General features: G+C 38.3%; 1 protein-coding gene across 1 annotated transcript in view; it reads left to right on the top strand.

The window, feature by feature from the left end:
- Window positions 1-6,377: 6,377 nt before the first annotated feature.
- Window positions 6,378-18,322, top strand: part of Bmpr1b (bone morphogenetic protein receptor type 1B) — a 238,742-nt gene continuing 226,797 nt past the window's right edge. Inside the window, exon 1 of the mRNA XM_028855394.2 lies at window positions 6,378-6,461. The gene's annotated coding sequence lies outside the window, so the exon portion shown is untranslated. The remainder of the gene's footprint in view (window positions 6,462-18,322) is intronic.

Below are 18,322 nucleotides of genomic sequence, written 5' to 3'. Positions count from 1 at the left end.
ACATAGCATGGGTCTATGTGGGGTTTCGAAAGGTATCTAGGTCTCCATTTAAGGATCTAGATCATGGGGTTGTCTGCAGGGTCCCCAGACCACATCAAATGTACCTGGTGTATTGAAAAACTCTCCACCTGAGCTCTTTTCACACTGGTTCTGATTTCCAGGGTCAGTGCTGAGTGGTAGCAGATACCCCAATTTCTTCTCTCATCCTGCACTGTGTGGTCAGAGCTTTGTGTGTTTGGCCATTTGGTGACTCTCCATTGAGGACTGACTGACCACCATATGCCATGAAGTTCCACATACTGTTCTGGTTCCACCTGGGTCACTCAGTCCTGTCAGGTGCAGGTTTGTTCTTATACGCAGTTGACTTTTTAGTTGAATTTTCTACTTAGATTCTCCACCCTCATCTGTCTAAATCTCATCCACACTCAAAGGTTATACATGCTTGTCTTGTAGCTTCCTGTGTATAGCTCATTACTTATGCCTTATTGACTATAAAAATATGGAAAGAGCCATTGACTAAAATTTACCCACAATAGTGGAGAGGGTGCTTGAACTGAACCGGCTTGCCCCAGTGATCAGACTGGTGAATACCCTCACTGTCCTCACAGAGCTTTTCTCCAATGACTGATGGAAGCAGATGCAGAGATACACAGCCAAACACCAGGCAGAGCTCCAGGAGTCCAGCCTGAGAGAGAGAAGAGGGATTCTATGAGCAAGTGCATCAGGATCATGATGAGGAAACCTGCAGAGATGACCAAACCAAACTAGTGGGAACTCATGAAAGTTGGATCAATGGCTGTGGAGCCTGCTTGGGACTGGACTAGGCCCTCTGCATGGCAAGACAATTGTGTAGCTTGATCTGCTTGTGAGGCCTGCTGGCGGTAGGATCAGAATCCAACCTGGGTGCATGATGGGACTTTTCGGAGCCCGCTATCTATGATGGTACACCTTGTCTAGCCTTGAGGCAGGGGGAAGGGCTTAGACTTGTCTCTACTGAGTGTGTTTCCCCATGGGAGGCCTTGCCTTCTTGTGGGAGAGGAGTAGGGGGTGGGTTGGGAGGGGGAGATGGGGGGCAGGAGGAGGGAAGAGGGGGAGCTTTGATTAGTGTGTAAAATGAATGAAAAAATTTTCTTAACAAAAAAATAAAATTGTAAAAAAAGAAAAAAAATTACCCATCATAACCACTTTTATGAATGTGCCTTAGAGTATTAGCAGTATTAACACTGCTGGGCAATGGCTCTGCAGAGCTTCTCATCTTGCACACCTGAAACTATACCCATTATATGGTTGCTCCCAATCCCTGCTCTCTTCCCCGCAACACTTCTGGCAATCACTTTGCAGCTTTATGTTCTTATGCATTTGATTACTTTAGATACCCACTATTTATCTTTTGGGGATTGGCTATTTCACCACCATGATATTCTTAAGTTCCCATGTGGTAGCATGAAATAGGCTTTCCTTCTTTTTTAAGGCTGAATAGTATTTCATTCTTTGTATATACCACATTTTGTTTATCTGTACAAACTTCATTAGATAGTTTTGTTTGCTCCCACATCTTGACTATTTTAGATGGTATTGCTATGATCAGACATTGTATAAGCATCTTACTGTGATCCTTCTTTAAATTCTTGGACATTGTTTTTTATGTCTGGGATATACACTCAAAAGTAAGATTACTAGACTGCCTGGTAGTTCTATAACTGATTTCTTGAGGAGCCACCATCTTCTTTTCTATAATGTCTGCATCATTTCACATTTCTCCCAACAGTGCATATGGGTTTTAATCTTTCCATATTCCTCATCCCCTCCCAGTGATCAAACTAAGAGACTTACAATGCTAAATGCATGCTCTTTCACTGAACTATACCTCAGCATCCCAGAATTTGATAGTGGACATTATAATTAGGTGTTAGGTGATCTCTCATAGCTTTGTATTACTCCAACAGTTAACACTTTCCATCATTATGACAAAATGTCATTGCTAATTAGCATATAAAGAGAAAATGTCTCACATTCTTGCACAATTGTGCGCATGATCAGTTGGCTCCATTACTTTGGGTTTTTGGCAATGCAGCACATGGTGGGACACATGGTAAAAGCAAACCACAAATACCCTAAGTTAGGGGTGAAGAGAGGACTGGGGTCTCTCACGCCCATTTAGGGGCACTTGCCCAGTGACCCAATGGTCTCCCGATCTTAAAAAGGTTTTCATACCTCAGAATAGTACCACCATAAAACCAAAGCTCAACTTATGTGCCTTTGGGGAACATTTGTGATTCAGCTTTTGTCAGTTAGAGACATGGGGCATGGTTTCACAAAGCTGCTGGCCATTTTTGCAGGAGTAGTGTTGGGGTTCTCTACCCATTTTTTAAATCAAGTGTTTTCTTGCCTTTAATAGTCTCATTTCCATGCTTTTGCTTTTTTGTTTTCAAACCATTGCCAAATCTGTTATCATAACTCTCCTTTCCTAAGCTTTTTCTTGGCTTCCTAGAGCCTTAGCTCTAGAATTAAATCTTTGATCCAGTGCTTATTTGTTTTTGCAGATGGTATTAGGTGAGAGTCTAACCTTCTTTGACATGCGAATATCTGGTTTTCCCAGGATCTGTTGTTGAAATATCTTCTCTTTCTGCTTTGAATGCTCTTGTTCCCCTTGTCAGACTACCTTTGGCGACACGTGAGACTTTTCTTTCTGCTGTCTCTTCTGCCTCAGTTACATGTATGTCTGTCTTCATGACACCAAGGCACTGTTTTGATTATTATACCTTTACCATGTTCTTTGAAATCCAGAGTTATAAATTGTCCAGCTTTATTGTTCTTTCAGAATTATTTTGACTGTTCAGAACATTGTCTCTAAAAATAGATGTCGTGTATAGCTTATTCATGTTTGTCCTTCCTTGAGATCTTGTGATATCTAGCTCATAATCATTACTTAGAAAATGCTAGATGAATTAATGTTCTAACCTACTTTTGTACTGAGTTTCCAATCTGAGTAAACGATGATGGGAGTGTGAAGAAGAGTTAAATTATACAAAGCCTTTCATTTGTGACAGAATGTAACTATGTATTAAATGAGCTTTTAATAAAAGATAAGCAACTACCAACCATGATACATATTTTACAAGAGGAAAATAGAATTCTTGGAGGTGGTTTTTTTGTTTTTTTTGGTTTTTTTTTTTTGGTTTCTTTTTTTTTTTTTTTTGGTAAGGATATAAATAAGTTTCTTGAAGTAAGAAGATAGAAAATATTCTTTTGATAGATTATGTGTTTAGACTGCTTAACCACTTGTTTTAAACACCACCCCCCTTTTTGGTGGGTATTTTTTAAAAATTCATAATCTTGCTTGGTGCTGGTGGCACACACCTTTAATCCTAGCACTAGGGTGATAGAGGTAAGGGAATTTCTGAGTTTGAGGCCAGTCTGATCTACAGAGCAAGTTCCAGGACAGCCAGAGATACACAGAGAAATCCTGTTTAAAAAAAAAATAATAAAATCTATAATGTAGCATTTGAAAAGGAAGGTCAGCCTACTCAAAAGCCTTCCTGCCTTTACCAAAGGACTGTTCGGGGAAAGGAAGCATGAACAGTGTGCTCTGGTTTCACTTCAGTGTAGTCTAGCACTCTAATTAAGGAGGATTTTTCATATTCAAACATAATTTAATCTAGGAATTTCTGGTGAGGGAGCCAGGTGTGCACTTGATCTTCAAAGTCTCTGCACACGGTGCTTCTCACCACGAAGTTGTGGGAATTCTTTTGTAAGGTTCCTGAGATTGCATCCTCATGGTTCCCACTAGGTACTTCCTTTTATGGTGTAATCTGTAGATCCATCAACATTCTCTTCCTTGTCATACTCGTCTTTGACTTAGGAACTATTGTCTTGCTTGGGTGTTGAGGCAAATTTGTGGGTAAATTTTCCACTCTAATATCTGAGAGCTGTCATGGCAGCAGGTGGACCCTAAAAAGATTCCTGAGGTCAAGCACTCAGCTCTCAACATAACAGGACCATTTTATCACTCCCTAATTTTACTTTAGATTTTTTTTTTGCTGGTATATAAAACTTCTGATCTGTAGTGAGTTTATGTTTATGAGATGATATCTAGAGGAGATCCATGGCCCTGCTCTAAGCCACTTCTCATTTCTCTCCAGGAGGAGGATACATTTTCTGTTTTTGTTTTTTTGAGAAGTGGGTATAAAAATTCACATTGTTATATGTATCATATTGGTGATGGCTCCATGTTTTTACACACTCAATACACATTTGTGTCCTCTGAGAGTCATGCATTATCCTCTTGTCGAATAAAATATTTTGAAAGGATAGCAAATAAAATCTGCTATCTTGCTTTAAAAATACTGTGTGTGTGTGTGTGTGTGTGTGTGTGTGTGTGTGTACATATTTGTGCATGTGTGTTTGTGTGCATGTGGAAGTCAGAGACAACTTGTGGGAATCAGATCTCTTCTTTTATCATGTGGGATCCAGAGTTCAAACTCTGATTGCCAGTCATGGTGGCAAGCCCCTTTACACGCTGAACTACCTCTCTGGTCCCATATTCTGCCTTTTGAAAGGTTGATTTCTATTTCCCCATTTACAAGGCTGGATATTCTGTTTGGAAAGAAAATCCTTGACATAGTGTGGATGCTCAGTATTTATATTTTCTGTAAGGAAATAAAATTTTGTTTATAACCCATACTTTAAAATTACTTAACATGCTGCCCTGTTCATACTGTCTGTAACATCAAGGTCTCACTGGCTGTTAGGGCCATTTCAATACATTATATTGTTTTAAGATGAAGGAATTAAACCATTGAGGAGGGTCAATAACTCCTCTAATCCGGGATGAATTACAGTTATCAATGCATTGATTCCTTTATTATTATTATTTCTTATTCATTAGTTACTATGCATCAAGTTGATGCTCTAACTGAAACACATTCTCATGTTAGTATCAGACAGAACTGCCATGGAAGGATGTATCTCAATTTGATTATCTTGTAGAGTGCTGTAACTTATGGTAGTTGTGCTGTTTATTAAGGCACCTGGTATGTGATAGTGGTATGTGTGTGTGTCTGTGTGTGCACATGCATGTGTGGGATGTCAGGTGGTCTGTTCTATTATGACCCACTTTTTTCCCTTGAGACAGACTCACGGAACTTGGAGCTTACTGTTTTTAGATGACAGCAAGCCCCAGAAATCCCTATCTCCTTGTCCCAGCTGTGGGATTACAGACATACACAGCCATGTTTAGTGTTTAAGGGTTCCCAGGATCCTCATGTGGCAAGCCTTTCTGCCCATTGAGCCACCTTTTCATGAATGTGACTTGGCCCTTAAAACTTGTAATTTGTTTTACATTGCAGCACCAAAAAAAATCATCTAATTTCATATTTGCCATCAAAATCTAGACAATTTGTTTTACAAGCTATTGAAATGCTTTGTGTTGTGAATCAAAGTTATTCCCTGATTTTGATTAAAGACATTTGTATCTGACAAAATCTTAGGGTTCCTTTTGAACTATGATGTGGATTTTAGTTTGTTTTGGAACTATGTGGGAGTCATAACTTTGGCAGTTTAATCCAGATAATCCCTTGACAACTTGATCTGTCAGCAATAGAGTGAAAAGTATTATAATCTTATCTTTGTTTTGTGTGTTTTTTAACCTTACTATGGGACATAGTTGTACTGTATTTAGCCTTCTTTATTTAGTGTTTATTTTATTTTTCATTTTATTATTTATTTTTATTTATAATATTTATTCATCAGTTTATTATATTTATTATTCACTTTATTCTCTTAAGTTTTAAAAACATAGAAAAACATGGATTATATGAATACACAGAAAAACATGTTTCTTATCCAATCAAGATCTAATTGTGGTTTATATAGTTTATTAGAAAATGTATTAATTTATTGTGAATACTCAAAGGCTGTGAAAATATGATACATACACAAACAGATATATACATAAATACACATACTCATACATTCCCATGTATATTTGTTTAATATATTCAATATATGTTTTTTATATATAATATATATATTTAAACAAGTATATATATTTAAGCTTAAATAAATTTGGTTAGAAAATATTGTGGATAATATGTGGTTTATATATGTATTCACAAATCTGTGCTATTTTCATTACATAATACCTCATATTAAAGCATCCAGGATTTGCAAGTCCACTTAGACTTCATGTTGTTTTTCAGAAAGAAAACAACATGTGGTGTCTGTTGTGTTGATAAAGTATGCTTTCCTATACAAAAGGATTAGGGAAGAATGTCAAGGTTCATGGTGTGTGTCTACTTTTCTGTTCCTTCTGCAGATGTACTAGTAAATGACTTTCTGCAAGTCAACAGATTAAAGCAAATAGAAACTCAATTTTTTAATCCTCTGTTGACAGGCTGGAGTTCAAGGTACTCGTTAGATGTGAAAGGAAGTGAGGATCATTCAATGCCTTGCTGATAAAGGTAAAGTCATGGTAATTATTAAAGAGTTTGGGATGCTTGGTAGGTGACATTATTGCTTTTTGATATTTACTTTATGGTCTGCTGAAATCAAGAGAAAGATACAATTTATACAATGAGTGAATGTGTGATTGTTGCTCTAATTATCACCAAAAGTACACAAGATAAGGAAAACTGGTGTATATCAATGTGACAGAGTAGACGTGGGTTTGTTCTGCAAGGAGCAAGCTCATTTCTTTCCCTTGTAATGTTGGCTTACACACTTAGTCTGTTCCACAAACATTTACACACTCAGTCATGACTTTTCTCCAATATTGATGACTTCATTTTGACAACATTTTTCAGGTAAGAACAAACTAGATTACAAAATTACTCTGCTTTCATAAAAACTTATTCCACCACTCTTTTAAGGCTGATGGTTCCAATGGCTTCACTAATTTTAGAAGGAAGTGTGAAGTGGGTGGCACATGCTTCATGCTGGCTATGACATCATCAATAGGCTATGCTGAAGAGGTGGAGTCAGGAGGAGCGTGAATTTGGCCTACACATTTCAAAAGGACTGAAGAGAAGGTTTAGTGGTTAAGAGTCCTTGCTGCTACTTGAGAGGACTTGGGTTCAACTCCCAGCACCCAGATGGTACCTCATGACTATCTAACTCCAGTTCCAGGGGATCTGACTCCTTCTGGGCACCAGACACACATGCAGTTAAAATATCCATACATATAAAATAAAATAAACAAAATTAACTATTGAAAACATTGTCCCTTGCATTTGTCCTTTTTGTAACAAAGGTAGCCATAGGGGGGCGACTCCCTAAGTTATAACCCTAGTTGAGAAAGGAAATAAAATGCTCTAGAGGGCTTCAGACATAAATCTCACAGTTTTCAAGGGACTATACCACACGTGAACAAATTCATACAATGTAATATAGGAAAAGATCACTGCATGTAAACTAAAAATATTTAAGAATCAGGATGCCAGATTTTTATGAGTCAATTTAGAGGGATTACTTGATTTTTTTTGGGGGGGGGGAGAGGATTAGTAGATAAGTAAAATCTAAAGATGACCAAAAATTAATAGAAAAAAATTCCTAGGTGCTTCAGTGAGATTAAACCAGTTTATATTTAATTAAGAGGAATATAAATAAGGACAATAGATCAGGAGCATACTGATTGACTCTATTGATGCTTGTTTTATGTGAATGCTGCAAGGTGAACTGGCTCATAATAATGATCTCTAATACTTTGTTTTTTTATATCTGTTCCAACAAGAAATGAAGAAGAACAAGAAAAATTAAAACTATGCATTTAAAATTTTTTATTTTTGTTTGTTTGTTTATGAGACAGGGTTTCTTTATATAGCCCTGGCTGTCCTGGAACTCACTCTCTAGATCAGTCTGGCTTCAAACTCCACCTGCCTCTTTTTCTCAAGTGCTGAGATTAAAGGCATGAACCATCATTCCTGGCAAAAACTATGCATTTTAATGTACCTTTGCCCTTTAGATTCACTTTTTTAAACCTTTAAATCAAAGTAAATATACTCAGGAAAGTTTTTGAGTGATACTTGTACATATTTATCAAAGCTTTTAATTTTTAAAATGACTGCAAGAAATGTTGGTTACATACATTTAAGATATTTATCATTTTACTTATATATATAGATGGTGGCCCTTTGTTTGTGTACCATGTGTGTACAGTGCACATGGAGTCTAGAAGAGGGTGATGGGTACCCTAGAACTGGAGTTACAGATAGTTGTTGGCTGCCATATGGGTGGTAGAAATCGAACTTGGGTCTTCTGGAAGAGCAACCATTGCTCTTAATTGTTAAGCCATCTTCCAGTTCCCTGGTTATATACTTTTTAAATAAAAATGATTGAATTTTATTTTATGTGTATGGGTGTTACTCTGCATGTATGCATGTGCACCACATACATGCCCGGTTCCTATGGAGCCCAGAAGAGGCATTGCATTCCCTGGAACTGGAGTTAACACATGGTTGTGATTCTCCATGTGGGTGTTAGGCACTGAACCCGGGTCCTCTACAAGAGCAGCAAGTGGTCCTAACCGCTGATCCATCCTTCCAGCCCCTGGGTGCATAATTTTAAGTAAGAATGTAGAAATAATTTAGTTTATGGCTCCTACTGTTATTTTTTTGGGAGCTGTTCTTAATCCAGCTGGGATCTCCCACTCCCCTAAGCTCTCTTTCCCTTGACCCTTGCCCTTCATTAACCCCCCTCACGTCCAGGTTGTTCATGTAGATCTCATCCGTTTCTCTGTCATTGGGAGATCCCTGTGTCTTTCTTAGGGTCCTGTTTTCTAGGTAGCCTCCCTAGAGTTGTTCTAGTCATCCTTTGTTTTACATCTAGTATTCTCCTATGAGTGAGTACATACCATATTTGTCTTTCTGAGTCTGGATTACCTAACTCAGGATGACATTTTCTAGATCCATCCATTTACCTGCAAACCTCATGATGTCATTGTTTTTCTCTGCTGAGTAGTACTCCATTGTGTATATGCACCACATTTTTTTTATCCATTCTTCAGTTGAAGGGCATCTAGGTGGTTTCCAGGTTCTTGCTATTACAAACAATGCTGAAATGAACATAGCTGAGCATGTGCCCTTGTGGTATGATTAAGCTTTCCTTGGGTATATAAGAGTGGTATAGCTGGGTCTTGGGTGAGATTGATTCCCAATTTTCTAAGAAAGTGCCATATTGATTTCCAAAGTGGCTGTATTGTATGAGTGAGAATTGTTGAGATCAAGATTGGAAAATGCACAGGGACAAATAGCCAAACTAGTGGAAACACATGAGCTATGAACCAATAGCTGAGGAGCCCACAACTGGATCAGGCCCTCTGGATAAGTGCGACAGTTGATTAGCTTGAACTGTTTGGGAGGCACCCAGGCAGTGGGAGCGGGACCTGTCCTTAGTGCATGAGCTGGCTGTTTGGAACTTGGGGCCTATGCAGGGACACTTTGCTCAGCCTGGGAGGAGGGCACTGGACCTGCCTGGACTGGATCTACCAGGTTGAGCTGAGTCCACAGGGGAGTCCTTGCCCTGGAGGAGATGGGAATGAGGGGTGGGCTGGGGGGTGGGTGGGGGAGGGGGGCGGGAGGAGGGAGGACAGGGGAATCCGTGGCTGATATGTAAAATTAAATCAAATTATAAAATTTTAAAAAATGCCTTGAATATAAATGTTATCAATGGAAAGCATTATGAAAAACATTGGATGTATTCAATTTTTTTAAATTTAGTTTAATCAAATAAATAATATTGATTACTTCCTCTGTTACTCAGTGATTATATTCATCTGATTATTGGTCAGAAGATCTGTAATCAGACTTTTCCATAATTATAAGCTTAGGCCAACATTTTGGGAAATCATTTTTGCGTAACCTTAGCTCAAAGTATATTTTAAAGCCTTTCTACATGTGGGCAAGGCTGTATTAGATCATGAAAAGTTAGTTTTAAATATAAAGTCTGATAGTGTTGTAGTTATTCTTGTTGTTGGGATTGTCTTGGTTACGTTTTCTACAGTTGTGATAAAATGCTGTAACCAAGAAGAAGGAAAGGGTTTGGTTCACCTATCTGCCTGTAGTCCATCATTCAGGGAAGTCATGGCAGGAACTCAAGGGAGGAACCAATGCAGAGGTCATGGAGAAATGCCACTTACTGGCTTGCTTCCATGCTGTGTTCAGCCTTCTTGTCACACACAGGACCACTAGCCTAGGGATGGCACCCCCCCCCCCAGAGGTTGGGCTCTCTTATATCAACCGCTAATTAAGAAAATGCATCACAGGGGCACGCACAGGTCCATCTGATGGGGGTATTTTCTCAGTTGAGGTTCCCTCTTCCCAAGTGACTTTAGCCTGTGTCAAGTTGACATAAAACTAGCCAGCATGAGGATTATTTAGAGTTCTTAGGTTACATTTCATTGTTTTGGATTTATGTTTTTGGTATTTACTGTTTATGGTATTGATCCAGTGCCTAAGAGTAATGAATGTATCTGGAAGATAATTATCTTATTTTATAATATTGCAAAAACAGTAAATAATATGATTGTGTCAGTGTACTTGGACTTTTAGAGAAATATTTAAATTCTATTTAAGTTATGTGCATTTCTCATTTACTAAAACAGAATTTTCCCAGCAGGAAAGACACTTCTAAAGTTAGCTGCACATCATATATCTTTTATTTATTTTTATTCAAGAGCTAGCAGAATATAAGAATACTTTCAAATGTATGGCTGCTCAAGGCAGAACAATTTGCCTTCAAAACAAAGAATTAAAATGGTCTTGTAACAAATTCTTAGAAACAACAAAGTCTCACTTTAGTGGTTCAAAGATGGAAAGAATACCATATGAGGATTTGGTAGTGAGAAAAGTTGGGTGCAGTGTCCAGGCCTGCAGTGTCTAGGGAAGTTTTGACCCTTACTTCAAGAGGGAAATGTGGCAATGGGTGATACCTTGAATGCTGGCTTCAGGAGATTCCAGCTCTAAAAGTAATTTTTGTAAAACAGGCTGATGTATGATGGGGGTTAAGTAAGTGAGAAGAAAATAAATGTCTTACTCTAAAGGATAAGTCAGTGGCTTAAGCCTGGCTGTTCATCTGACTGAATTTGTGAGGCTTTGAAAAGTGTATTTCCTTCACTAGACAGTGGCTCAGCTCCAGGCTGTATCTTGCCAAGAAGCTGTGTGGTGAATTTAATGGATGCTCAGGTTTGGATACTGGTATGAAAACGGCTCCCATGTTGCTATCCTCCACTGTTTTCTTCCCAAGGAAGCTTTGGAGAAATAATATTTTTTCCATCAGTTAAATTTCAGAATGGCTTTGTCTCCCTTTCCATGAAAGAAGATATGTTTAATAGCATGTGAATGGAAACATGGTGGGATTCTGTATTTCTTTTTAACTTCAGGACGTATAGACTGTTCTTTCACCAAGTATATTTTAGGTTTCCGTAAGAAAACAGACATATGCCTGCTTTAAACAAGAAGTCTTGCCTTCTTCATCAGGGAATTGGCAGTAGAAATGGCTGGCAAATCGCCCTTGGCCTTTCTATGCTGTCATTATTACTGCTTGTTTCTGCAGACCTGTACTTGTCAGGTGCTGCACTAAACACTCAGCATACTGTTTTATCCACCTTCTACAGTGCTCCAAAGGAAAGTGATTTCATAGCCCTGATTTTAGAGATTAGGGAAATGAAAATATCAGGGTTTGTATACTTGGTCCAGGATACTCAGTCTAGAAAAGGTAGGGTAGAGATGGACTGTGGTTACATTGCTGACTCAAGAGTGGTTTTCAAAGCTACATTGTTGTCTTAGCTACAGCTGTCAACTGGATACAGCTTAGAGTCATTTGAGCAAGCCTAGTTGGGAGATTGCTTACATCAGATTAGCCTATGGTCATATCTATGTGGAATTGTCTTGATTAATGATTGTTGAATAAGGACTTAGCCCACTGTGGGCAGTACCATCCCTATGCGTCGGTCCTGGGCTGCATAAAATGCTAGATGATGAGAGAACCAGAGAGTGAGCCAGTAAGCAATGTTCCTCTGGTGGTTTCTGTTGTAGTTCCTCTTTGAGCTTTTGTCTGTCTTACCTTGATGATGGACTGTAACCTTTAAGTTAAAATGAATCTTTATATCCCTAGTTGCCTTTGGTCGTAATGTGTATCACAGCAACCGAAAAGCAAGTTAGCACAACCATGTATAATTTTCACATGGCATTCTTCAGACCTCCTTTACGATCTTGAGGCAAAGGTAAAAATAACTGGGTTTCCAAAAAGCATTTACCCGATGTGATAGTGATAAATATAGAACTATGGTTGCAAATACTATTTTCTTGTATTTTGGTACCTACTACAAATTAAATGGATAATGTACCTTCAGAGATACTTACAGCTAAGGTCCAAACTTTCTCATGGAAGGATTATGAAAGAGGGAGATTGCTCCCTGCCACAGTCTCTGGGTCACACTGTATAAGATGTCCCCAAATCTTAGTTTTCCTTCTCTTTTGCTACTGATTTTCCTTCTTTTTCCTTTTTGTTGAAGAACTGCAGAGTTATTGAAAGTATTGTCCTCACTAGGGGAACATCCTCAGCCAGACTTCAATCCACAGCTCCTTGATTCAAAAAGCGACTGTGAATTTTTTGGTAGCTTTTTGTGACAGAGTGGTGGTAGGCTGTGAAATCACATACTGTATTTGTATGTGTGTGAATTTTCTGGTCCCTGACTTTGTCAGAGTCTGTGAGGCATCTATTAAAACATGATAGGACAGAATGTTTTGCACTTCATCACACCTCCAGGTGTTTTCATTTTCTATCTCTGCTGCCAATCAGTGCAGCAGTGACAACTCCTTCCCCAGGGGATCTTTTGCATGTTGACGTAATGCTTATTTGTCTCTTGCTTACATTCTTCCTATTTTCACAAAGATTGTTCATGCAAAATGATCAGCTTATTAATAACTTAGTTTTTATCCACAGGTACGATATTTTATAACACATGTACTAATACTATATAATTACTGTAATGGTGATTGCAATGTTTAGTATATTCCTTAATATATATGTCATAATATTATTAGATGTAATATAAGTATATAATTACATTATAGGTAGGCACCTCTTATATTTTGTATAATCTTTTTGTATTTCATAAATACATTATATAACTAGAAGGTGGGTGGAAAATAGATATAAAATTATTGGTTAGGTTTGCTCAATTTACATATAAAATACAGAAAAAAATATAAGGTGCAGAATATAGGATGTGTATTTACATGGATTTTTTTCTGTATAAAATATTTTTGCCTCAATGTCATGATTGTAACAAGTTTATTTTTTGATTGCTTCTCAAATTTAGTGATTAAAAATTTAAACTTGCAAACTTCTAATTCATCACACTGATGTAATAGAGCATTTGGGGTAATAGGTGGAATTATTTTAAAATAGAGAATAATTACACACACACACACACACATTGTAGCTTAACAAACATGGGCAAGGACAGATACTTACCTGTGTTCCTTGTTGCAGGACTAGAGATAATGTCAACACATTGGATGCATTTGAAATGAAGCTATTTAGTTAAAGCCTTGATAGACTAACTTACCCCTGGGATGAAGTTTTGGCAAACTACTTAATGTTCTTAGTTTGTGTAAGAAATTGACTTCAAATTACTTCACTGTAGCATCTCCTTCAATTGGATAAGAGTTACCATCACTCTACTGGGGTTTCCGATATTCCAACTAAAGTTATTTAGGTGTTACAGAATGTTCACAAAGACAGTGAAATTTTGTGAAACAATACTGCAAATGTAAGTTTCATACATACATATTGTGGCATTGGCAAAACCAGTTCGGCCTTCAGTCTCAACTTTCTGCAGGATTGCTTGGATCTCTATTAGGGTGTGGTATGTTCCCCAGCCCTTGAATGAGAGTTTGTCTTGTGATCGGCAGAAGTGATGTTGTCCAGTTCCTAGGCATCTAGAGCTTCCCCCCACTCTCCTCCTTTTGAAACCCTGCTACGAGTAAGAACAAGGACAGGCTAGCCTGATATCAGGTGAACAGCCCGCTGGAGCAGAGTCAAGTTCACCCATTTGAGGTCAACTTTAACAGGAGCCACCAGCCAGCTGACCCAAAGTCCTCTAAGAGGCCCTGCTGCAGGTTTGCTGACTCAGCAGCCTGTACTTTGCTGAACATGCTCGAGTGAACCCAACAGAGAACTGAGACGACACCCAGCTGTTGTGGCTTTTTCCACTCAGTCTCTAAAAGAACCCAGCAAACCCATCAAATTGAAGCTATTGCTTTATTTCAAAAGCCATAATTATTGATGTTTATAAGCATTTAAGGAGATCTTCATTCCCAACAAGGGCATAAAATAGTAGAGATTGAATATTTTTTTTTTACTCTGAATTGTTTTAATAATTATAATGGAGAAAGACAGTATATGTTTGTTTTTAAATAGAGATCACATTTATAACCAGGGAAAGAGCCTGACTGTTTCATAGTGTGTGCAGGAATTATTCAATTTATATACATAAAAAAGAACACAGCTTAGATTTTTGACCTTATGTAGAATGAGTTGTAAAAATGTTTTCTAGGATTGAAAACATATAAAGTAAAAGGTCAAATTAATATTAAATGTAATTTTAAATGTATCACTGAGCTGAAAAGACACCAAGGGAAATTTTTAGAGGCCAAATATTAAAAAATGACTGGTCCAGAATAAAAGAGAATCCTGTATTGACTGAGCTCTGGTGACACAGCTCCAGAAATGTATTCAAGGGGAAGGTTATACAGGAGACGATGCTTTCTGTACAGAGCGGGTTAAGTTTAAGGAACAGAGCACAAAGAAACACACTGCAAATGGATTTACATATATCTATAATCACAATAATCATAAATGCACTGTACTTTTTTGTTCAAAGACAAATATGTTGCATCTCATAAAGAAAAATAACTGGTATATGATGTTCCTAAGTTCAGTGCCTAAAATCTAAGTCCTCGAGTGGTTAAAAGGAAAAAGAAAAAAAAATTACCAGCCTATCTGTCAAAGATGAAAAAAAGATTCTAGGGATCTTAAAAAAGGTCTCTGTGATTTGGTAAGGGATTTTGTATCTAAGAGATACAAAAATTCTAAATTTTATGCGCTCCAAAGCCTAGTTTAAAAATTTAAAATAAATTTAAAATTAGTTGAATTAGAAGGTAAAGGTTAACAAATGGAGCTTACAGTAGATTCGAATGTGATTGTCTCTGTTATTGATTGACCAACATCAGTAAGCATGTTGGCGATTTGAGCTGCAGCCATTAGATATAATGGCTTTGTGCTCTATATTATACACTACATAGTTGAGCACACAAAGTCATTGTTATTGTTTTTGAAAATTAAGTACATACTTTCCAAATAGATAATGTCAGTGCCAGGTTTGTACCAAGTAACTTAAAAAAATGATATGATAGAAAATTATATTGAAAACATTTTAGTGTAAAAGTTCCCTTACCATCACAAGAGACGCAGAATACCATTATTATAATACCTTTGAGCCCTTCTTCCCGTCCCATCATGCTGACAGAGGGCTACAGTGGATACACAGATTGGAAGTGGTGGGGAGGAGAGACAGGCCAGAATATAAGGAAGCACTGTAGTGAGCACAACACAGGTCATGTGACCAAACTCAGAAAACACTGGAAAAGAAACTGGGCAGATGGAGATTAGAGTATGAGGAAAGATTTGAAGGTATCATTAGGAAACATACCAACAATTTACTGTGCTAGCCTTACAAATGCAGACCTTCCTATGAGAGGACAAAGAGAGAGAAGAAGGGAAGGAGAATTCTTGGCATTTGGACAGTGTTAACCCAGAATTGTTCTATCAGGGCCCATGAGTTACAGGCTTACTGCTCAGATTGGTGCTACGTGGAGTAGCAGGACCTACTGGGAGGTTGTAGATGCTGGGCCCCTTCCTGCAAAGGGAACCATGGAACCCTAGCCTCTGATTCTCTCTCCTTTTTGCTTTTTGAGTGCCAGGAGGTGGACAACTTGTTCTCTACATGCTCCTCAAATGAACTTCTCATCCTCAGCCCCAGCCCTACAGGCCATGGGAGCAAACCTGTCAAACTTTCACCCTCTGTTAAGTGAATTATCTCAGACATTTGTTCGAGTATCAGAAACCAGACTAACAGACAGTAAAGGAGAAAATGGGTGGGACTAATCTTCGGATTCTGAAAAACAAAAGTCAGCCACACATTTTCTTATAGCTCAGCAGGTAGACCTGTGCATCCACCAACTTTGTGGGTTCAGTTCTCTCCATCCTCCTTTGTGGATTTTGGGGATCAAAGCCAGGGGTAAGGCCCTTGCAGTGTTATTACTGACTGAACTGTATTGCTACTCCCACCCTCTTTAATTATTTTCTTTCTTCCTTTTTGGTGGAATAGCTTTTAAAGAGATTAAGTATAGGCTTTAGGAGTCTTTTCATTCTTGTTGTAGGTACATATCAGATCTTTGGAAAAGATGTATAATATTAACCTGTTAGGTATGCCAATACCAGAAGTCTCTTGCGTGGGGCCTGGGAGAAATAGCCCAAGGTATCTTTATTGTACATAGCACAGTGGTGGTATTTGAAATGTATTATGCAAAAGGGGACTTAGTAAGTTTTAATAAAGATATGTTACCCCTTTCCTTTTATATTCATTTTAATTTACTTGTGATTAAAAATTCTTTATTGATGTCAGTATATCATAATCTAAGATACCTAAAATTAATGATTTTTTTAACCTTCTCAAGGCATTTCCCAGATAAAGATTAGAATTTCTAATTAACCAAATAAAAACAAGTTTGAAATCGAACTTTGTGCAACAGGAAGTCAACCCCCAACAGGGCTATTGTTCTGATTATTTTCACTAACAGTGATCATTGAAAGGACTCAAAGGTCTGATTCTCTGCCTTGGCATGAGGAGAGGAAGCACTTATTAATGCTGTGCAGAGACTGTTTCCCACACAGCCACCGTAATGCACCCCAGCCTTCGTGTTCCAAAGCTGGAAACCTGAGAAGGAGCCATGGTCCTCCTGCCAGCAACAGATGGTTACTGTTTAAATGAGGGTCCACGCTGCTTCTCATCTGTGAAGTGACTTTAGGTTCTGGGTGGGGGTGAGGGAGTGGGAGAATGAGCTAGTAGCAAGATGAAGCCGAGGGGAAGAAGTAAGCCAAGGGTCTTGCTTTGTTTGTTCTTGTGTGCTCTTTAATCACAGTCACATGGCAGGTTGTATTTTTCTGTCTCCTTCTCCACCTCACATGGAGGGGGAGGGATGAATGGAGGAGGGCAGGGCAAACTGTTGACATGTGTTGTGTGTTGGCATCTAGCAAGTTCATTTTGCTGTGGGATAAGTTTGTGGCTTGTTTTCTGCTTGCTTGAATAAGGCCTTTCCAGGTTTGCCAAGCCTACAGTTAATGCGGTCAAGGGATTTATTATGAAATGTACTAAATCTTGGCACGGAGCTAATTGCATATAACAAGAAGCGTGCTAGAGGCTTGGACCTGAGAAGTGACACATGCAGAAAGCATTCTTTTTCTGATGCTGCTGAAAGAGGTTTTGTGTGGGGAATGTCTGCATGTCTGCACTTATTGCTAATGAGGTAGCCCCCACCCCAAAGGTGCATTTCTGAGTTACTTGTTAAAATAATTGTGGTGTTTTTTCTCACTTTCCCTTTTGTATTTTTGTCAACAACTGGCAGTTGAAGAATGAATATTTACCAACTACTTCTAGCCCTCTTACTGTACCATCAAAGCATTTATGGTAGTTTAAATCCTGTGAGCATATTATGATATAGAATGATTATTATATAAAGATAAAGGCAGCAATCAGAGAAATTGTATTATTTTTCTTCGGTTGCTATAATAAAATAGATGGGGTAGTTTAAGGAATAGAAATTTGTTTTCTCAGTTCTGGAAGCTGGAAGTCCAAGATCATGATGCCAAACTGGCTGGGTTGTGGTGAGGTTGTCTTTGTAGTTTGTAGACAGCCATTAATCCCTATGTATTCACATGGGGGGGGGAGAGAGAGAGAGAGAGAGAGAGAGAGAGAGAGAGAGAGAGAGAGAGAGAGAGAGAGAGATGCTATAGTGTTTATTCTGAGAAGGGTATTCACTCTGTCCTGAGGGCCCCACCCTCAGGATCTCATCTAAACCTGTTCCCTCTCAAAGGCTCCCCCTGCAAGTACTATCACATGATGGGTAGAACTCGAATTCATGTTATAGCAGAGGTGTTAAAAGAACCACTGTTGTGTCTTTTTTAACCTAATGTATGTTCCTAGGCCTTTTATTCATTTTGAAATTAAGGGTAAAAGTTGAATAATTGTTTTTTCCTGTAC

This window comes from Peromyscus leucopus, chromosome 6 (assembly GCF_004664715.2).
Source record: "Peromyscus leucopus breed LL Stock chromosome 6, UCI_PerLeu_2.1, whole genome shotgun sequence".
Lineage (NCBI taxonomy): Eukaryota > Metazoa > Chordata > Mammalia > Rodentia > Cricetidae > Peromyscus > Peromyscus leucopus.
This window is presented reverse-complemented; position numbering and strand designations above follow the sequence as displayed.